Genomic DNA, 21,863 nt, shown 5'->3' with positions numbered 1-21,863 from the left:
GTAAATGCCTTTCCCTCCACCACTCAGTATAGACACATATCCCTCATTTCCTGGGGGATTTTGCCCCTCTCTCAACCTCTCCTACCTTCTTCTCTTATGAATTACTGAGCCCGCAAGTTCTGTAGACCCCTTCCCCTTTATTTACTCTTCTTTTTGCATTATTCTTTCTCAAAATTTTATGAGTGGTTTGGGGAAGATGAAAATCTTCCCTCCCATTGGAATAACTTTGATTGGGAAGTTAGGGAGGTAGAAGATGACAGACCATCAACTCATAAGCCACATGTAGTACCCTGGGGTCTCCCAGCATGCTTTTGTTCCACCCCTGTTACGTCTCTATGATCACTCCCACTCTTCCAACCTTCCTTTTCCCGGTTTCTTCTCTTCTGATAATTCCCATCCTTCTTTCTTTCTAATCAAGCAACCCTTCTCCCTCCAGATAGTCTTTTTCTGGAGAAACTTATCACAAGTTGTTTTCTTTTTGCTTTCCCTTTTTCAAAGCTAAAGTACATCTGCCTGGATTTGGTTATATCTTACAGCATTTTCTTCCTTTTTTGTTTTTCCTCTTTTGGGAGAAAAAAGATGAACATTTCTCATGTCTTTCATGCTATTTTGACATTAAATTTTAGAAAATCAAGGTAAAAAATAGACTCTAAAGAAAACAAAGTATGTTTAACAGAACACCATTCTTTACCAGTGTTTTCTATCGCGTGGCCCGCATTCACCTCCTGGGGGAGACAAGAGTGGCCAAGGTTGTATGGGGAGGAGGGTGGAGAGGTGGAAAACCTTTGTGAGCAAACCCTGCAACCCTTGTATCCTGCTGAGTACAGTTCAAGAGCTAGGTCCACTCTAGAGGAGTATAAGCAGCAACATAGGGCATGAAACAAGAGCAGAATACTTCATCAGATCCTCTTTCTGTGGGCTCTTTCAGTACCAACAATTTATTTTGAATATAATCACTTTATGTTGTGGTTTATAAATCCAGGCCTACCTCCAAATAGCAGAAATCTTTATCACAGATAATTGCTTTTGGCTAGAAGCAATTGGAAAAGATGACTGATAATGGTTGTGCAATTATTGTTTAAATGATTATTTCTACTTAACGAACATCAATACATCCTCTGTATCACTTCATACCTACACGTTTGCACTGTTTCCAGGTGTTACTTTTCCTAATGCTCCTGTGTGGATGCACAGAGGGTGCAGCTCCCGTGCTGCTACAACACAGCCTACACAGAAGAGGCAAAGCCTAAGGGGGTCCTGTCAGTGCCACTGACCCTTGCCCTGCACCAGGGCACCGCTGTGCTCTGTGGCTTAGCCCGCTGACCAGTTTCTTCCAGTTGCTGCCCCCTGCTCTTTCCTTCTCACGTCTCCATCCACCTACAGTCTCTCAGGTTAAGCTCGGGTGCTTGGACTACCTTCGGCGTGTGGGTGATGAGCACATGAGATCCCTGCTGCAGGTATGAGGCTCCCCTTGTTATCATAAAGAAAACAGGGCTGAAACCTGCTGCAGCACAGACCTAATGGCCCACACTCTGATGGGGCTGGGGCGGCCCTTGAGGTTCCCAAGGCAAGGGAAGCAGGCCCTCCATGCTCTACTTCATGGACACCTAACACCAAGGGTCTCCAGGGACACCAGGCTATCCACACTCCTCACCACCCTGCAGGGACCTTGAGGACCAGCCCACACTCAGCTGAGTCAGACAAGAGTGGATGGAGCCAGGTGAATTGCTTCCATACACAGCCCAGGCATCCTCAGCCAGCCAATTCTGCTATTCTAAACTGGTATTATTTACAAATGCATTGGATTTCTTTTTCTTTTGTTTTAGTTAGTTCCAGGAGCTATGGACTAGATTCAAAAAAAATAAAAAGCTGAGGGCTTTTTGGTTGGTTGGATCTTTTTTCTTTGGATAAGACAAACAGGGAGATTAAAAGCATCTCCAGTCTTTCCATATACTCGTGGGAAGAGTGATCTCTATTAACACAATCAGTGAAATTTCCTGGTGGAATCAAAACTGTTTATACAAGCAACAGTTAGAGGACTGGTATCATACTATATAGGTGGAAATAAGCAGTGTTAAATTCAATCTCCTTTTCAGTAAGCCCGGCATAATGTAATTTTCTTACGCTACTTAAGATCAAAAGTCTACTTTGTCTTCATATATGGCACAATCCTATTGTATTGAAAAAAGTATAAGAGAAAAAGTACTTATCCCTACTGCCTTACTATACCTATGTGCTGTAGGGTACAATAAGAGTCTTTTTTCAAAGTCTTGCACAAGTAAGGATGTAAAGCTGTGCTTTATTTGTGCTAAGGAATGCAGCATTAAAACCAGGCTTCTCTGTGGGACATCTCTGGGGGACCCAGAGGAAGCCTTGCGCAAAGTGCTTCCTGCATTTTGCTGCTTCTCTTGGGAGGGGATTAAGATTAGGGACCTAATTCCACTGAATATCCTCAGTTTTTTTAGCTGTCCACGGAACTGGCTTCCTGCAAAGAACCTCATCTAATTAACTTAAAGTCACGACTGACTTACACGTGCTATGTTATGAAATATAGATATGATGGCATGTTTTCATACTGCATAGCTGAACTGTCCTTCCCCACAGTGCCATCAGGATGGCACTGTGAGCAATATGTTTAATATAGGCATGCTGCCAGCAAATATAGATGTTTCCTGTCCTTTCATGGGTGCCTCATACTATCTTGCCTAAAAGATTGAACATATTCCACAGTTCTAATAACAAACATTGTAACCTTGCAAATAGCGACACTTGGAGTTTTCTTTAATATTTATATTTTTTGACCCCAAAAGGGAAAAGAATTTACCATACATAGACTGGAAAAACAGTGTGCTAATTTCACTTATCAAAGGCGTTCAAACCAAAGAGCCTGCCACTAATAATAGTGTGTTAAAAAATATTCTTGAACGCAACATGCGTTACTGTACTTTAGTACATGCTGGTACCTAGCTCTAAATGTCAGTATTTTCACAGCGTAATTCATGTCAGCTCCCAGATCTTATGACATCAGACGATGAGTTCAAAGGAACACAGTTTTCTGCTTTATAAAAACAGTTTAAAGATAAAAGCCGGTTTCAACTAAAAAAAAAAAAAAAGAAAAATGAAACTATTAAGCACTGCATTAACCTATGAAAGGCAAACGCCAATCAAAAGAAGATGTCAGTATTTTATAGTGAAACCATATTAGTACAAGTGATCAACTGCCGTTGCTTAATGCCTTACACAATGCTCAATGTCTTTCCTACTAAATCATGCAGCTGAGGAAGCGGTAAAAGTCATATCAGCTATCGGACAGGGAAGATTGGAACAGAACTATGCTCCTATACATCGCTGGACAATATTTATAACATGTAATGAATCTACTATCGGTAAAACAACTTTTCTATCTGCGTGAGCATGCAGAAAAGAGAAAGTGACAGCGTATTATTTTTCTATATTTATAATTAAAACAAATAAATATCAATCACATGGCTTTAAGCATTTAGTTTTCTGTAGATCTTTCAAAACTTTTTTGACCCAGCACTTGGTGCTCTGGAGCTTATCAATGACACCAGGGGTCAAAAGTGTTAGTGCGACTAAAATTACTTGGACAAAGCCAGAACCAGGTCAGATCGCCATGGGATAGTCCCATAAGGCCTCCTGTAGGCTGCTGCCACCAAGGAGTTCTGAGGAAAAGAAAGGAAAGACCATGAATCAAACATCCCAGAAAATTCACAAGCAAATGTGTTATTAATCAAGGAAAATAAAAACAAAGTTTATTAAAATGCCTTGTAATAGTACATTTCAAAACAACACAAAGACATCTTATGTGATGACCATTTTATCACTGAGGCTCATTCCAATTGAGTTACATTCTTCAAACCCAAAGAGCCACAAGTGTGCCAGAAAAGAAAATAAACACTGGAACGATGTGTGCAGTCACACATCTAATTTGATGATTGATCTCACAATTTAAATAGACACTTTCCACCCAAAATAAATGCAGAAGTCTGTATCAATGGCACTTCTGCAAACTGAAGCTAATGGCAGGACTGTTCCAATTTACACACTTCTTTCCATATTTAGCTGAGAAGTTCAACTTAGGACCTGAATGAAGTCAGAGGATAAGAAAACAAAGCAGAAGGCATCTACTGTGTTCTGTACAATTTGGAACACCGCAGTAAAATATTTTTAAAATTACTTTCTCATTTATTGCATAAATATTTATGAAGGGGACGGATCCTCATATGGTGTAAACTGCCTTAAATTAATTGGCTTCGGTGAGTGAAATAAAGTCAAGGAAGTTACAAAAATTTACGTCAACTATGAATTTGCCCCAGCATGTTTACACAGGAATTTTGAATCGAATTCACTGCTGCTCCGACTCCAGGGAATTGATGGAACTGTGACAGTGCATGATTTAGTCTTTTACGCTCTAAACCAACATCAAAAGATGGATCCTGTTTCTCTCCTCCCACAAGCTCTTGTTTACATGAATATTGTCTGTGAAGTGACTCATGGGAGCGGGGATTGAACTATTAGGCCCGCTTTTGCACTAACGAGGCTAATACAGAGTGATATTTGAACTGTATCAAGTTTTTAAGCTAAAGATGGAGGTCAAAGTTACAATTTTATCAGTTACATTTTGGAGCCTTTCACTTGATCATGACAATACCATGTTCATAATACAATTATTGTAATCATATTTCCAGCATTGCTTGCCTTCAGTGGAAACAGATTGCATTAAACTCAAAAGCTGCCAGAAATGGTATGCACATTTCAAAGTCAAATAAAGGTTATAGAACAGGACCTTTGAATTCATGTGCAGTGTATAATCAGTACTTGATCACTAGAGGTATTTTTGAGGCTTTCATAAACTTCACAATTAGTGCTGAAAATAGGCATTATATAAGGAGAGACAGAATAGTTACTAAGCAGCTCACTGATTGTACAGACTTCAGCAAGGCTATGGGTAGAGATGAGGGCTCTACATGATACCTGCGCTGTTATGATTTATTCATGCATACAATTTATTTCCTTGAAGTTTATATCAGAGAGCGGCTTATATCCCTGTTGATGCAGTAGAGATCTTAAAAATCTCCATAGCTCGTCAGGCAGTGTAAGTCAGCATACCGTCGCTGCACTCAGCACCCACTCCTGCCAGGATAGAGCTTATTTTGACTTGTATTCTGTTCAAAACTCTATTTTATTAATATTCATTAATGAAAGCAATTAAAAAAATGTGTTTTTTTGGTGTATTCTTTCTATCCTTGCTTTCTGAAGCACTTTACTTGTTAATTAATGATCTTCAGTCACTAACAAATAATTATGTTAGAATTAATTGCCTCGAGTCTCATAAACCCTGAAGTAGCATTATGTAAAAAAAGCTATCATATTACCAGGAAATACAATATACAGAAAATGTGTCTTAATTATTTGAACAGAAGCTGGATGAAGATTTATCACCTCACTAGCTCCAGAGATTGAAGACTGGAACAAAAGAAGTTTTGTTCCCTGGCTAAACCAAAAGTTTAAGAAATACAGTTTTCACTTTTTTTTTCAGCTCTCCTAGAAATGAATTTCTGTTTTCAGAAGTGTGGTTTTTTTTTTTTTTTTTTTTTTTTTTAAACTAGGGTAAATAAATGCTTTTGTCTGACCCAAAATGAAACTGTGATTAAATTTTTTAGTTTTTGCCAGTCTATAGAATTACTTAAATTAAAATTTTGGATTTCAAAATACAAAGGTCTTTTCAAATAAGAAATGCAACTTTATTTAAATATTGCAAGAAATGTTTTTTGAAAAATCTATTTCCTTATTCATTAGAAGCTTTAAATTTAGTAAAGGATTTTGGAACTTGCATTTTCGGTGAATAACAATAGCAAGTTGAAAAGCATCACCAACATTGCCCATAATCAGGGAAGAAATCACGAACATCTCAAAGTGCAGAAAAGCACTGAAGATCAAGTGAGACAGAATACTGAGTTTGTATGGGGAACAATTTGTTTTATCACGAGCTGCTGTTGTTTTGGTTTATTAGGGTTTCATTCTTATGTGCGAAAAATTAGCCATCTGCAGGGGCATCTCAGGGTCTGAAACTAAAGGCAAAATCCTCTTCAGCCCGGCTGCAGCCGAGCTCAGCACTAACACCACAGGCTCGTTTACAGAGGTTCCCCTCCATGCCTTGCTCCATGGTATCACTCTGTCTCCTCCCTGCCATATGTCTTACATCCACACATCACAGCGCTCCAAACAGCTCCAGAGCCAGTTGCTCCCGGCGCCTGCCAGCGCTTGCACAAAAGCTGAACTTGACACTCCCAGGCAGTTCCAGGGAAGTTCCTCAGACTCTGCACATGTAATTAACGGGGAGAACAGGAACATTAGAAATAGCAGAGCCTAATCAGAGGATCAGTAAAATGGGAGACTTGAGTAACAGGGAGGATAGCAGTTCTCTACAAGCGGCATGTACGTATTCAAGCTTGTCATACACACACTTATAAAGTCCCAATAGATGTGTGACCCAGAGTAAGCTCTGCTAGCCCTAGTCCTTTTATTTAATTTGTATAGATTGTAAGGTGATCACGTAACTTGTAGTCTGACTTCCTAAATAACACAGGCCAAAATAACCTCACCCGCTATTTTCCCTCTCCATTAGTACAGACTGTCTTCACCTTGGAAAATATCACTAATGCGAATCCACAGAAGAATGAGCAGAATGCTGTTTCCAGCACGGTGTCTTTGCCAGAGCGTGCTGGCTCCTGCTGAAGCCAATCCAGCCCTTGTGCGTGCAGAGGGCAGATCAGAGCTCTCACTGGCTAAAAGGAAACTTTGCAGAGTGTCATGTTACTTTTGAATCGAGAGTTTGGGGGTTATTTTCAGAACTTCCCAGGGAGGGTTTAGAGGCTTTTAGTCTCCCCAGCCTGAGGCAGTTCAGCACCAACTACCTTAAGAAATCCAGCTCTGGCATTCTGCGGTCCCAGGCTCAAAAACGAGAGGGTGTGCTCCGAGCGCACTCCTAGCACGGAGCCTTTGGAGGGCTCGTGGCAGTTTGCAGCAGCCCGATCACAGGACTGGAGTCTTGGATTGCAGCTGCTTCAGGGCAAGAATCATGGCTTTGTCATTTGCTTGCGAGATATATAGCTCCACAGCTCTCAATCTCTGGCAGGATGAAAACACCAGGCAAGCTATTTGGAAGCGGGTCTAGCTAGTTTAAAAGAATTTCAGTACTTCTTTCATGTCTCTGAGTTTGCAAGCTCACACCATCAAATTCTACTCCAGCAGGGGTTGATCGGAAAGATAAAATGCTGAGGACCTCCAGAAACCAAACCTTGCTACGTACTTTTCAGAAACCCTAACTGGGACAGCCTGGGTGCAGCCTTTGTCCAAGGACAATTCTAATTCAGGTTCCCCCTCAAAAATGCCATGAATTGTGTGCTACGTAGCACCGGCTGGTTTGGTTTTGCAGGTCCCTATGCAGGTAGCTGCCACACACCAGCCATGCCTGGAGTCCAGTAATACACTGGGAATTTTCCCAGCCCACAGAGATCGTGTCCAAGCTATCAAAACAGAAAACGATGAGTTCCTAGATATTCTGAAATGCTAATATTAACACAGTTTTGTTTTATTTCAGATGGAAATAGGAATTTCTTTTAAAGATTTTTTTTTTTTATCGCTGGTTTTAAGATAGCAGACTTGAAAGAAAGAGGTTAAATATTGTCTAAACTTAGCAAACGTTTTCCACAACTGCAAAGATTAAAGCAGAAATGAGTGGTGGTCTGTACTGCAACCTGAACCCCACTAAATAAACCAAAATATTCCCTTACTTGAACATTTAATGAAGGTTAAATATAACCCTTAAAGCATGAAAACAATGATTTCAAAAGTTTCCAAGAGCCTGTTAACCCCCCCCCCCGCCTTAGATTTTGGAGCAGTGATGAGTGATACTTCTTAGCTGCTTCAGCTATTCCTGAATCTCATATTAGAGATTTAGGAGGGAAGTTTTCTGCAATTCTCCTACTTCACTAATGACTCTCGAGCTGGGGTTTCTAGCATGGACTGAGAGGAACATTTTCCCTGGAGCTTATACAGGTGTCATTTGTATGAGCCTTCGGTGGTTTTATACTAATGATTGCTCCAGGATTCTTAACAAAACAATCCAAAGGGCCTCCTTCCTTTAATATACTATTTAAGCAATAACTTCACTCTAGCCTCAGGCTCGCAATGCAATAATTGCAACCAAACTAGCACTTACCCACAGACACAAATGATGTATTTAAATGTAATGGCAGTATATAAGCTAATTCTAATTCAGAGAATAAGTAATTGAAGTATCTGAAGAAAACATTAAAGAGATGTTAAGGACTTGTACCCACATTAAGATTAATCAGGAAGTTAGATAGGCATATATTATGGCTAATAACATAAACGATACGATGGTAGAGGAACAACTGTTCACCTGAACGGTTGCAATGCTCACAGTAGTAAAAGAGAACAGGAAGAGTACCATACTTTGAAGGACAGTTACTGAAATAAACTAAACTACCTGGATAAAGCCAGCCAGCCTGTTACAGAAACAACTTGATTACTATGGGCAAAACACCTCATTTCACCACTCAGATCTACTTGATGACAACTTTCTTCTCTCCCCTTGCAGTTGCACTATTTTTCCTCCTCACATAAAACTTTAGTAAAATAAAGTTTCCATTTAAAAATGAGATGACAATCCTGCTTATGAGAAACTTGGTAATAAAATAATACGTGCTATCAAACAACACACATCAGCGATGCAACGAAATTTTTCAATGCAGGCCTGATCTCCGGTCATAGAACCATAGAAGAGTTTGGGTTGGAAGGGACCTTTAAAGGTCACCTAGTCCGATGCCATATTTCAGGTCTCCTCCCAGAATGACAGGGTACATTTACGAAGTACCACACCCAGAATGGGTACGGGAGCCCTTTCCCGGAGGAAGCGCATGGAGGAACAATGGCAGAGAGGGGTGCTCGGCTAGCAGGGCTGTGTGCCTGCATCAGCTCTGCCAAGTGGCCTAAGGGGAAAGTTGTGGCTATGTCAACATTCGCGAAAGAATTTCCTATCCATTGTGCACTCGTACAGGGTGAATAGCAGCAAAGAATTAGACTTGGAGGAATCAGGAACTTGCTCAAAGTTACAACTTCTATTTTACCAATTTGCTCTGTCTTATGCAACACTTACCAGGTGAGGTAAGCTTGCCTCTGTGCTCACACAAAGCAGTTCTGCACGCATGGAAAGTAAATCTGAACTGGCCTCAGTAATGAAACAAGAGCTTACATGACTTGCCTACAGAGTCTGTCTGGCAGTTTCTAGCTGAGCCACATAACAATTATTTCCTGATTTTAACCATTGCTACAGTCTTACCAAAGACAGCAGCTGTTTTAATCTCTTTTAGCTATTCAACATTAACAAACCCCTTTAGAAAAACAGCAACTGATTTGTATTAAGCTCAAGTCTTTCAGAACACTTCAGTGAGACATCTAAACCGTCTTTTTCCTAATGAAGACAAGATCTGTATATGTAGCTCCAAGCACAGCAATCTCTCGAGCTTGACGGGACAGTAGGCACCAAATACAAATAATAAGCATCAGAGGTGTTTCTAGTTAGAAAGAGGCTTCAGCAGCCAAGTTGCATTGTTAATTGGAAGCAGGGTGTTGCCTTCCCCAAGCACACGGAAAGAAGGTGCTTGAGGCTGGCTAGGATGAGCATTCACAAGCAAAGCCACAAGCAGCAGTGGGGAAAAGATATGAAGTTACAGGGAAAATGAGGCTTTAAGAACTTAAAGGAAGACAGCAAGCAGTCAGTAAAAATGATGCTGGAAACAAGCACTGGGGGTGACTTTGTGACCTCCAGGGTATGTTTCTCTCCCTTCCCCTTCTGCCCCCAGGGGTATTAGCATGGACTTCAATAGAAACTGGTCGTCAAACACTTTTTGCGTACCACATTAAATTTAGTAAAACTACCTTTAACTGTGCTGAAGCCTGAAAGTCTGTACCTTGTCTCTGGTTCTGCTACATCCACTGCCAGAGAGTACTGTACGGAAAATACTTCATGTAAGAACTAAACTGCAAAGTGTGTCCATGTCCTGTGGTGATGCATTGGGGAGAACTTCACTGCCATGGGGCAGTGGATTTAAAGGAATGATAACGTTATGTTTCAAAGGTACAGAATTGTGAACTTGCATTAAGTCAGTCCTTCCAATCATCCTAATCTTGGCAGGTATTTAACTTTATTTCTACTTGAAAAGTTCTCTCTGTCCTTCCCACCCCCTAACACACACCTTTTCTTAAATGATTAAGAACCTTGAGCTGATGGAAACATTAGAGGGAAACTAAAACAAAAATCGATGTACAAGTCTGTTTTATTTGCACAAACACTCTTTCTATTTTTTCTACTGTGCTATTTACCAGGCAGCAGAGGTAATTTGTTAAGGTCTTATTTCACTCCTGTTACCTCTCAGATAAAAAAATAGCCAATATGGATAATGTGTGTGGGGTCCTCCTCCTATTTGTTTTTGGTGGCCAACCTTTTTATTTTAGGAGGGTTAGAGAAATAATTATTGAACCCTCTTTGGGTAACAGCCAGAGGTTGTTTTCCTTAAGCTGCTCCAGATTGTTACAAGGCAAGGTTGAAACTATAGGCTTTCACATGGCATTTGAAGAGTAGGTGGTGAGTCAGAAAGGCAGCAAGACACAGGAAGGCTGCTCCAGGTGGCAGAAGCAACAGGGTCACAGAGAAGGCCACTTCTAGCTGAACAGAGGAGAGCAAAGACAGTAGGTTATTTAGCAAGGCCGGAGTTAGCCCAAGAAATCCTGGGGAGAGGCCTACAAACAAGAAAGGCAGTTTTGAATTGCACTGGGGAATAATGGAGCTATTTGAAGTTGGGGGCTTTGAGTCTGTGCTTCCTTATCTAGGAGACCCTGGGTAGGAAAACTGCATTTGCACTGGGACTGTAGAGGAAGCAGCAGCACGGAGCTGAAATACGCAACAAGCCATCAGCAAAACTGCAGATCTCGGCAATATGAGGGACCAACAAGATTTAGGCATCTGGTGTTGAATGCCAATTGCTTTGGCTCTCAGCACAACCAGGGAAAAAAAAATGAAATAAAAGCAGCTCTTCCAGAGAGCTGTTTTAGCCAAACAGAAATTAAGTCTGAACTCTGGATGCTTAGGTAGGTAGTAGGACTATCCAGATCTGAAAAAGGAGATGGGTAAGAGGAGGCCAGCAAGCAGGAAGGCAGCAGAACAACAGAAGATGCTTTCATTTGTTCATAACAATCATTCCTTCTTCCAGGTATTTCTGCTCAACTCCTACGTGACACCAGAGGTTCACTTTGCTAAGAATGCCAGAGAAGGTGGGAAGGATGGATTTCAATCTGTATTTCACAGCTCAATATCAGCCTAAAGAGATCTAAAGAAACAACAGAAATTATTAGTCTATTAGCATAGAGAAGGACTAACCCTAAAGAGAGAATCGGCATCTAGGTGTAGTGTCCCTGTCTATGGCAGGGGGGTTGGAACTCGATGATCTTTGAGGTCCCTTCCAACCTAAACCGTTCTATGATTCTATGAAAAGGAGTAAACCAGGCAATTGTACAGGCAGAGGTACAACCCTGCACAGGTTTGGATGGAGGGTCAAAACCTGCACCGACACCAAAGAGAATGGCAATGAGAGGAAACCATGGAGAAGAGAAAATGGAAGGAGGATGCCTATCCAAAAGAAGGCAGCATCTGACATGGCCAGACATAAGCCCAACTCTATGTACAATGTACATATGTATGTACTATATGCCTTAGACTTCTGAATGACCCCATCTGCTGACATTGCTGTAAATGATGCATTTTTATATGCTGAGGAACTTCTGTGGTCTCAAAAGTTTGATATATATTAAATAAAAGCAATGAGAAGAGACCTAAAGGCTTCGGGGATGTCTTTTTTTTTTTTTTTTTTTTAATGATGTTAAAATCCACTTAATAATATCAAGAAACTCAAATGTTTCTAAGTGTGGAAAACCCAAAAACATTGTTCAGTTTGAGTGCTATAGCAGGGACATTCTGAGAGTCTTTCACTGGACATTATGAGAAATATCATATAAAACAGAAGTAGATATCTGAGGAATTTCAGATATTCCACTAGCCTACATGATTGACACTCTAGCACAGCTAATTTACATTTTAGAGATTTATAAAAAAAAAATTAGATTTTCTGCCCTTGACTGACATTCAAGGTGCACTTTACTAGCAAGCATCTTTCTGAGTGTGCAACCAGGGAGGGAAATTCAGTGTTTTTGTTATTCAACAGGATTAGCAGCCTGGATTCAGGTTAAAGTGATACAGAAGGGCATTAACTAGTTCTAAATGACTTAATTCCCTGAAAACAGTATTTTTTAATGTGCTGCTAATTAAAATATTTAAGAACTCACTGTAACAACATTTTGAAAACAAACGAGAAGAACCAATGTAAACAAAATATCATTTTACAAACCAAACGGAATCACTTAAAATCCAATGTAATTCTATGTTCCAATAAAAATAAATATATGTACAGGTGTCAAGTTAAGATTGTCAAGCACACTCCCAAGATACCATCTAAGAATGAACCAAGAAGTTAAAATTAACCCCTCTTGTACTCATTCTTACTTTTTGGGACAGGCAATATGATTTTCTGTGTAGCACCTACCTTTGAAGCCCATGACACTGCCCAAAACCACACTAAATGAAGGAGTAGGAGCATCACCAAGAAATGCTTTGGTGGAAGTTCACCAGAAGTATCTCTGCAGAATTGCAGTGCACTACTGCCAATATATTATGTTTTCAGGTTTTTACTCAACGTTCCCAAAAGCTAGGAGATTTTCTTTGCAGTATTTTTCTTAAATTTTGATCAAAATCTCAGTATGGCAGATATAGACTTAAGGAATGTGTGCTGCGTGACATGACAGTGTTCAGCAGCCTTGGTCCCCTTAATGACCACCTTTTTTGGTAAAAGATTATTCTTGCTCTTCCCTAATACATTGTATTGACACAAAATTACATAAAGATTACATGCTTCACAGGCTACAGATTTGTGCCCCTTAAGTTCAAACTTATTTTTCTACGTTCATTAGTTTCTTAGTCCTGAGAATGTTTTAAGTACTGCTCAACTGTGATGTGAGCAGAATAACAGCAAAACTTTGCGAAATAATCACTCAAGGCCAGGTGCATGAAACAAACCTTGTGCCTCTTAACAGACAGATTCCTTCACGTGGAAATAGTTTCCTTATATGGTATTTGCATGTTTCAGATGTGTCTCTTCTTGCATTCAGCTCCTTTAATACAGCTAACTAGCTAACTTTAGGAGAAAGGAAGAGGGTAACAGCTTCTTTCCTTTTAATTTACTGGTATTTCCCTCTCATTTCTGAGACTTCAGCTTTTAGGTTGGGAGATATGTCCTTGGCCACAATTTTGTGGAGCACAATTCTGTGACTCCATGCATCCGTCAGAATATCGCCCCTTATGTTTAGTTCAGACTTAGTCTTTCCTTTGTATTCTCTGTACTGTACTAGTGGTCCCAGAATGCTATTCAGAAAATATTTTCATCTATATAAAAATGTCTACTAGATTGCATGGCATTGCCTCCTAAAATAACATCTTATGGCCATACAGTACAGAGAGATGCTCAGCATTTAGATGACAGGCAAATGGGGAGAATCAAATTGTAGATGAAATGCTTCACTCTAGCTGCTTTAGAAAGCCATTATTTTCTGTGCACAAGCCAACATCAGGTTACCTGCCACGTAGCTAAGTAAGTTCTTCCTCCTGGATTTATTTTGGTTCCAAATTAAAAAAGCCTCAACATGGGATATGTGCTATTTCACAGCTGAAAAGATGTAATATTACATCAGAAGTCTATTTTGTCCATTAATAGAATACAGGTGGTAGCTTCAGGACAGAAAAAAAAGTCGTCTTCCCCAAATAATGAGGTCAGCAGGTTCCCCACCTTTAGCATGTTGGCAGGGACCAGTGCTAGCACAGAAGACAGGAATGTTTCCTAGGTGATCTAATAAAGCTAGAAAAAACTCATATCAATCAGCAATATGGGGATATTGCCGATAAGCTGTTGCCATAAGCTCTGAACTCTTTTGAATGTCTCATCTTCCAGAGGTCAATTTTTCATCTGTCAGTTCTTAAAAACCAGAAGATCTTGGCCAGGTCATCCATATTATGGTTCAACTCAGTACTATATTTTGAAATGCCTTAAATTTGACAAATTTAAGGTGACAGAGGAGAGAAGACACTTTGTTACTTGCCTCTTCTCCTGTACATCCAGTTCATAACTTTTATCTTTGTTGACGCAAAGGCCCAGACAGTCATTAGCTCCTAAGTAGTTCTATCACCTTTTCCTGAAGTAAGCATCTCCCAGAGTGCTGTGAAGGAAGCACTCAACATAGACCACTTCCTCTCTGGAGTTTTTCAGAGACACCAAGGTGAAAGAACAAGAAATAAGCCATAGCCTGGATTCCTTCTTCATTCCCCCACCCCTTCCCCCCGACTGGCAAGAGGCTACAAAAAGCAGAGATATCAGGGATGTGGCCAGAGCAAGATTGTGCAGTCATCTTGACTGTGAAACTGTTGAAAAGAAAGGACAAAACTGTCTATTCCACCGCTTTCCCCAACCAAACCAACTCATCATGGTTTTTTAAGCAGGAAGATTTCCACATGTTTCTTTGCAGTCCTTACAGTTATCGACAATTCTCACACGGGTACAAGATTCTCTACAGATCAAAGATCAAACTGAAGGGTCAGCATGAAAAAATAATATATTACCTTCATGAAAGGATCTTGAAGAACTCCACAAAAGAAAATTAAACCCAAATATTATTTTATGTTCCTACTGCAGAAATGAGCGCTGCAGTCAACTGAGTGCCAGCTCTTAACCAGCTGGGCAGAAAGCCAGAGGGGCAAGAGGGTGTCAGATGGAATTTAGGCCAGGCAGGCAGGAAACACCAAGAGGAAACACCAGCAGCAGCTGTAGAAGCAAAAGAATGGGCAGAGGCTCTAAGACAAATAATAACAGGCAGAGCAGCAGCAGTAGCAGATGTCAGACTAATGGTTTCTGGAGGGGGATGGGATGGCACTTGTGAAGAAAGGGGATTTTTTTTTTTTTTAAACCACTTTGCATTAATTATCTGAAAAGGGATTCTTCCTCCAAACCCTTTGCAACTTGTTATTTTGGATTAGTTTGTGAGGAAAGACACTCAACCAAGCACCCACTCAACATGTGCAATGCCCAGGACAGGCATTGCTGCTGATCCTTGTCTCATGTATGCATTTGAATTATCCCAGTGGCTTGTGGAGATGTTAAAAATAATTCTGGAAATAAGTTTGGTAGAGGGAACCCTTATTTCTAGAGTGGCTTTACTGAATGGTTTTTAGACTTTCTTTAGGGTTCTATCAAGTGGAACTATCAGGGAGAAGGAGGAAGTTCTGCTTTTCCAAAACATGCTGCAATGCTGCTTTTGTCAGAACTGTCATTTATAGGCTAGTTGATATATTTTCAATCTATTGATCACATCCATCCATTGATTGATTCACTAGATAGTGAGGAGGGGGCACATGCATCACAACAGACTCTGTCATGGTGACATCTGTAATTCCTGAGAAACTTGTCTTCCACACAATATGAGGCACTTCGCAGAGAGGATACTACACACACTCAACCACATTTATCTAATGCTGTAATCAAGAGGTGGTAGATGAAAGAAGAGCTAATCAACCATTCTCCTCAAATCAACCATTCTCCTCAAACAGTATCAAAAGAGGAAGAGCCACCTGCACAACTTCAAACAAGTAGAGCACCGGTTCAAATCAGGAACCAGAGAATGTGACCAGAGAGCCTAAAGAAATAAAAAATGTAAAGAGAAAAATATAAAAACAAGCGATCTGCACTAATTGTATTATCTTTGTTTCACTCAGAAAAAACAGTGTCATTGGACAAATAAAGGAAGCATAGGTTATAGCTCAAACAGCCTAATGAATTTAAATGGGAGCCGGCTTTGGAAAGCAAGTCACCACAAATAGGACATACCGAATCCACACGTTAATAGCACTAACCCAGTGGCTACTCACTCACATATGCACATTATAATCAATGGTTAGACCACCAGCTCCCCAGATAATTAATGAGGTGAACCACCTCATCCTCGCTGTCAGTCATGGCATGCTGTGCAGCAACCTAGCACACTGAAGAGGCCTCCGAGGTGGTCTCTGGAGTAGAGACATGGTTTGGCACAGGTCCTATGAAGTGCACTTGCTGATAGCTGCCTTCTCCCCATATGAGGATGGCAATCTGCCGCACGTCAGCCCTTCAGGAGACACCTGGTATTTAGATGAAGTGGATTCAGATTTCTTAATCCCTGCCAGAACCTAAGGAAGGCATGAAGTAAGTAATTTCAATTAGACATGGATTATGTTGGGGTGAGGAAAAAAAGGAAGAAAAAGGGCAAAATTACAAACTCAGTGATAACAAAAAGAATGCTTATGAATTTGTCAGGATTTCACTTGATTGTTCATGCCAAAGAAGCAAAAAGATTCTATACAATTTTTTTTTTTAATGAAAGGTTTGTATTCAAATTGTCTTTTCATCTCAAAATCACCTTCAATTTTATATTCAAGGAAAATTGCTTGAAATGAAAGCTAATAGTTTTGTTTCACATGAGATCATTTGGTTGGGCTTTTGAGAAACCAAGATTTTACTTTCCCAATTAAAAAAAATAAAATCAAGGTCTAACCAAGATGATTTTCTCATCCAATTTCTCAGGACCCTTGTTGGACCTCGCCTTATATTTCTAATTACATTTCCAAGTTTTCCTGCAAGTAGTATTATATTGAAAAGAAATAAAACATCCTTCCAAAAAAAGTTTCATCGAGCAGTTGGTCAGAAAATACACAAGAACAGAAACGATTCTTTACTTGCTCGAGCCATGAGCAGCACCTGGTTCAAAATATTCCTAACAAGAACATTAACACCCATAGCACACTGCTGCTTGTAGGAGCAGAACATCCATTACATTCGTGCTTTAATTAGAGTATGAAGCTTGTTAAAAGAAAATTAAAATCAGAAAGTAAGACAGAAATTCTTGTATATGATTTAAAGACTACAGAAATATTTAAATATATCACGTCAATGCGACAGGTAATGAACATCTATCAAAGAAGACTTGACGAAGACCAAAGAGATTGGAACAGCTAATGCACTGCTAGAATATTAGAAATACAGACTTTCTATGGAAAGACAAAGTCGGATACAAATGAAGAAAATAAAAACAACTCAGGCAAGCCAAAGGTAAAAATATGTTACCTTTGTTACCTAAAGTCTAAGACTTTAAAGAACAATGTATTACAGGCATAACTACTAAAATCACTCCTCCTCCAAGTGCATCAAGTGCAGAAAGTGTTCAGAAGACCAAACTGTGATGAAAGTGTGAAAGGCTCAAAGAGGTTAACAACACAGCAGAAAAACCAAATGAATTCTTACAACAGCATTTATAGTGCTAAGGATGTTAGTGTGACGCAACCTTCCTTAACAGGATACATCATAAATAATATCTACTTGCTAGCATAAGTTTTAGAATTAATCAATAAAGTAGTAAAACAGTAGAAATTACAAAACAAATATAAGCTCTAACCAAAGTCAAGGTGAAACTGCGGTGACTAACTTCTCACGAGGACTGGAAATTGGCAAAGATGGTACCCAGGATTCTGGAGTCAAAAGGAAGATCCAAACTGCAAACCTATTAACCTGACATAGATACCGTTAGAAATACCATTAAGGAATACTAATGAATGGAACTACAAGACACGTGGGCGGTAAGATATACAGATAAAGGTTTCCCTTCTGAGAAGGGGTTATAACTCCAAAATCTGTTTTCAGGCGTCAGTAAACACAGATGTAAGTAATCTTATTCATACACCCTACTTGCATCCCCAAAGAGCTCAGGACAAGTTTTTCTCCTTCTGAGTTTTAAGTTAGTGAAGGATAAAAACAACCCTAGGTCCAAAAATGGTAGGTCTTCACATTCATAAATAACTTCTTAAAGAAACTAGAGTAGGAATCTTTTTGCGCATGAAACTATGGAGTTCCACAAGAATCTGTACTAGAGCTTGTGGTGTCTAATGTATTCATAAGTGATGTACAAAAGAAGGTGGAGAGTGAGATGAGGTTTTCCGATGATATGTAGTTTTCACCATAGTAAAAACTAAAGCCAGCCATAGATCATTACGTGACAATAGTATATATTTATACATGCAGTGATGGACTCTGGCTATTACTATGCAACAGAAGTATTTTGAAATAGGCGGTTCTACAATAAACAAAAACAAACCCAAAACCAGCTCAGGGACCAGCAACAGACAAAATAGCAGGCAGAACATTAGGAGTTATTAGGAAAAGAATAAGAACAGAAAACATTCCTATGTCAACATATACACACGTTTCACTCATATACTGACTATAATACGTTGCTTGGCCCCATCTCAGAAAGGGCCAACTAAAGCAGGCACAATCAAGGGCAGAAAGAATAGTCAAAGACAGGGAGCATCGTTCACAAAGGAAATCATAAAATAGACCAAGACACTTCAGGCAGGAAAAAGACACCACTGAGCAGGACACAACATTAAGCAAATAAAACTGAGCAGCATGGAGAAGATGAAGGAGTTATGTCTTAGATCCTTGTACCAATGTCTTTCTTCCTCAAGCCCTTATTGCTCTATTTGTCCAGCTACTCCTGGTTTTAGACCAGGATGGCTAAGACTTCAGCAACTTCTAAGTTCAGTTTTTTCCTTCCTTATTCCCTTCTTTGATTTTAATATTTCTGTGCGCGCTATTGGTTGTAGCATAAGTCTCCTTGCACACCCAGCCTAAGCCACCTCCTCACTGTTCTTTCTGATCTTGTTCATCTGAACATTTGCCCTTCCCCAGGAATCATACGTTAACCTACACCTTGTCTTCAAGCACAGCTCACAATCTTTCCGAATTTAACTCTGGCGAGCAACTTTTCTGTGCTGCCTGGGTCTGCTCCTGAAGCTCTCACAATGGAAAAAAAACATCTCTAAGGGTGAAAGCCTCTCAAAGGGTTGGCTATAATGCTGCACCTACATCTCTAGAAAAGTGTGTACAGTGTAACCTGTCTTGTCCCAGGAACATACTGAAACTTTGAGGGGTGAAGACACTCTGAAACCCGGTGACATCCACCTAAGCCTGGCACACACCATCACAACCAGCTCCAGTCACAGTTCTGCACAACTTGGCCCAACAGAGGAAACATTCATGCTGTCCCTTCACAAAGTGCTGCGAAGGGCTGTGGACTTCCTGCAAGGCAGTGAACTTGGTCACTGCACTTCCTCTGCTTCCAACACCCTCTGTCTTGTAAATCATCTGTCAGCAAGAGCATCCTGTATGAATGTGAGGGACAAGGGAATATCCAAGGGCCGTGATCTAAGGGTCATGGTCTACACAGCCTGTAATCTTCCGCTGGCTTAGGAGGAAGAGAAGGACTCCTCCTCACACAGCTTGGGCCTTTTCCAGATCCATCTCTCAGAGCAAACCATAAGCTCACATTAGCTTTTCCAAAAGGGTAAGCAACCTCAGATGGAAAAGATAGCGAGCAGACCACTATAGGCAACATTTTCACTGATGTCAACCATTTCCTCTCCTCCACACATGCCAAACTGATACATCCAGTCTAAATAGACAGGGCCAGCAAACATCTGGTTGACACGAGAATCAGAAGGTCCCAGCCCACACTGTTTTGTGTTTTTACTTTTGTTACACGCTTTTAATTACACCAAAGATATCAGTGCAACAAATGATCTTAATCCATTTCCCCACAACTTGTTTCTCTCCATCAGATGTGGTTCATTACATCGATGCAGATCTGTCTCCCCTGCTGAATTTGTCAGATATGTGACTGAGTGCTCTGTCCTGGTAGTATTCTGCAAGTTGATTTCAACTTAATGTTTTATTAGCAATATCTAGCACTCAAAGAGGACAGAAGAGCCAGGGTGAAGTCCTTTGGAATTTGGTTATTGGCTGCATGTCAAAGGAGCATAAAAACTCCAAGAACTTAAACGAGCCAGTTCATACTTACTGACAGAAAGCCTTCACTGAAGTAATGATATGAATTTAATGCTCCTTAAATATTTGTTGAATATTTACACCTAAAATAGCAGCAAGAAAAGAATAAATTCTAAGAAACGAAGTAAAATTGCAGGCTACATATTTTCCTAATTACCTATAATTTTAAATTGAATTTATTAAAACTAAGGATGGAAACATAGTGCACACTACATAGGATTTTTATTTCTTATGCATCTTGTTTCAAATGTGAAGATAGAAGTGCACAAGAGTTATTTTTTGGAAGCATAAAATTTCAAATCTGAGCATTTTTTTTAGATCATGTTTTATGGAACTTTAACTTACACTTTCACAGTCTCTTCAGATTCAGCTATGTAAACCAAGTCAATCTAGTGCATTTCAAACTCTTTTTCACTTTCAGCATGCAGGGATTTGCCTTTATTAGCACTGAGTCTGTTTATTTCTGTATTACCTGTTTATCTAGCTTTGATAGCCATCTCTAATACACATAGCTATCTGTTTTATTTCATGTTTTACCATGCAGCCAACCTCCAAATGTCATTTTTGACTAATATTTAACGTAATGAATACAGGTTTGCTGACTACTTGTGTTAGCCATGTATACAGAATCAAATTCTCCTCCAGATTAAGTCAATGACACTACTGTTAACTATACATACATCTTCAGGAAGAAAAAAGTAGAATAAATGTTGATAATTATTCTCATAATTATTGATGCACATTAATATTATTGACAGAGTGCTAAGTCAGAAATTCAAGTCAATTTAAGGACATTTCAAGATATTAATCTGAATTCTACATTAATTAGTTATATACTTAAGATACCCGAGTCCTGTATGAATTAAGTTGTCCTAAGCATGCTACTGGTCACCAATCTTGCAAGAGTTAACATAGCTGTACTTTTTATAATTATGTAATCCCACCAGTACTCTATGTTGCTCAATTTATGTATTACGCATTGTTCAGTTTTCATAAGAGTGACTATCATGGACCAGTTTGGGCTGGTATACTACAAAGACAGAACTACAGAAAATATATTGCATAGCATGGTGATTTGTTGTATAAGTAATTTACTGCTGTAATGGAGCCTCAATGGAAGTACAGTTAGGCTACTGTCACAATTTACAGCTTCCCCACCCCCAAGATTTTTGCATTTGTAATGACTTAAGCTTGAATATAGGTATTTTAATTGAATATATTCAATCTTGTGTTTATTCTGCAAAACAGACCTAATAAAACACATTAGCATTCACGACAGCCTATTTCCCTGACAGATCAGGATGTACCTGGCACACATAAAGAAGTCCAGGTAATCATGCTACACAGAGAGTTCAATTTCCTACAGAAGCATGAAGCAATTTCAGTATAATCTAGTGGGCGAGAACTGTACATCAGACCTCGCAGAGTCTTAGCTTCATGAATTTGGACAGGTTAAGTGAAACCCATGTTTAAAGGATCTCATCTACAAATTGCGAGCAATTGTCTCCTTCCTTTAGAGAGGTTACACAATGCCTTCTTTAATGTACATAAAGCTAGCAGTCAACTTGAAATAGGTTATAGTCAGTTAGAAGAAATAAGAACACGGTACAGGACCTTCTGATCCTCAACCATACACCTGTTAATGACTCAGACACTGAAGAAAACAAAAAATTAAGTGTTCATCTTCCCAGATAATCTTCTCTCTCTCCACTCGAGAGGAAACTGATC

This window comes from Vanellus vanellus (assembly GCF_965231255.1).
Source record: "Vanellus vanellus genome assembly, chromosome: 8".
NCBI classification, from domain to species: Eukaryota; Metazoa; Chordata; class Aves; order Charadriiformes; family Charadriidae; genus Vanellus; species Vanellus vanellus.
Note: the sequence above shows the minus strand (reverse complement) of the source record.